We start from the raw sequence: 1,164 nt of genomic DNA, 5'->3' as shown, positions 1-1,164 counted from the left end.
AGTCAAAATTCTTCAGCTTGTGATCCAACAAATGTAGGCCATGTTTGCCCAGTTAATCTCCAGACTCATGTCACTTTGATTGCTCACATGTAAACTTGGTCAAAGAACGATGGACAGTACTGTGACCTGAAGTTATTCTGGCGAGAACAAATTATTCTTCATTACATTTGGCATAGGATGAAGGATGCAGCCATGAAATGTTTCCTTTTCCCTTATTCCTGCAGTGACCGTTGACACAAGGCAAGTTTAATAGAAGCTAGGTCTTGTGTAGCCACACCTCCCGAAAGAGGGGTCTCGTCGACGCAGCATGCATGCGTCATTGTCATCGCTCCTCCCCTAGAAATCGTCATGCCATCCTTCAACCTTGAGGAAAGTGAGTCTCACTTCGCCATAGACAACCGTCGACCCAACACACATTGCAGAGCCCACATGGAGCTAAATGAAGATCCGCACCAGAACTCAGCCACGTGCGACTAGAGAGCGCATCTCTGACTCCGACGGGAAACTACGAAAAGGAACTAGGCACAGCTGGTGCCGCGGAATATCCCTGAACAAACGGCCTGCTGCTTGTCATCGCAGGCCGCCACCAGGACCTGGCACCGCAGTTTCGACTTCACAGCAACAAACAAGATTTGCCACAACAACGTAGGCGTTGAACTTCCCATCTGGATTTAGCATGCGAAAATCTGGAGCACAGTTGTGTGCTGACTGCGTTGAGATCTGCAGGGGCGTCAGTAACTTGGAAAGAAGACCGTGAAGGTGATCATCCTAGTAATATGTGCTTTGTCTATTGTTGTCACCAAAGACAGTTTGGCCGAGTGGTCTAAGGCGCCAGATTTAGGCTCTGGTCCGAAAGGGCGTGGGTTCAAACCCCACAGCTGTCAAAACTCCTTTTTTTTCTCTTAATTATTATTTTTGTTTTTCTCTTCAGCATTATATTTTTCCTTTTTGTTCGTGAAGGATGAAGGAGTAACCATATTTTGCTCCTACTCTTCGTATTTTATACACAGTTTTTGATTGCCATGCCATGGTATATAAAAGTTTTATCGGATTGCGAACGAAAGCTCGCAAAATCAAAGTTCGTGGGCTAGAGCGCAGCGGCATAGAGAAAAAGAAATAGCCTGCTAGGATCGGAGCATGCACCAAAGAGGACTTTCGGAAATA

The 1,164-nt window shown here is 46.1% G+C and overlaps 1 non-coding gene across 1 annotated transcript; it reads left to right on the top strand.

The window, feature by feature from the left end:
• The first annotated feature begins 804 nt into the window (after positions 1-804).
• TRNAL-UAG lies at positions 805-884 on the top strand. Its single transcript has one exon. It is a non-coding gene; the product is annotated as a tRNA-Leu (tRNA).
• Positions 885-1,164: the final 280 nt, after the last annotated feature.

Source organism: Triticum dicoccoides, chromosome 1B (genome assembly GCF_002162155.2).
Source record: "Triticum dicoccoides isolate Atlit2015 ecotype Zavitan chromosome 1B, WEW_v2.0, whole genome shotgun sequence".
NCBI classification, from domain to species: Eukaryota; Viridiplantae; Streptophyta; class Magnoliopsida; order Poales; family Poaceae; genus Triticum; species Triticum dicoccoides.
This window is presented reverse-complemented; position numbering and strand designations above follow the sequence as displayed.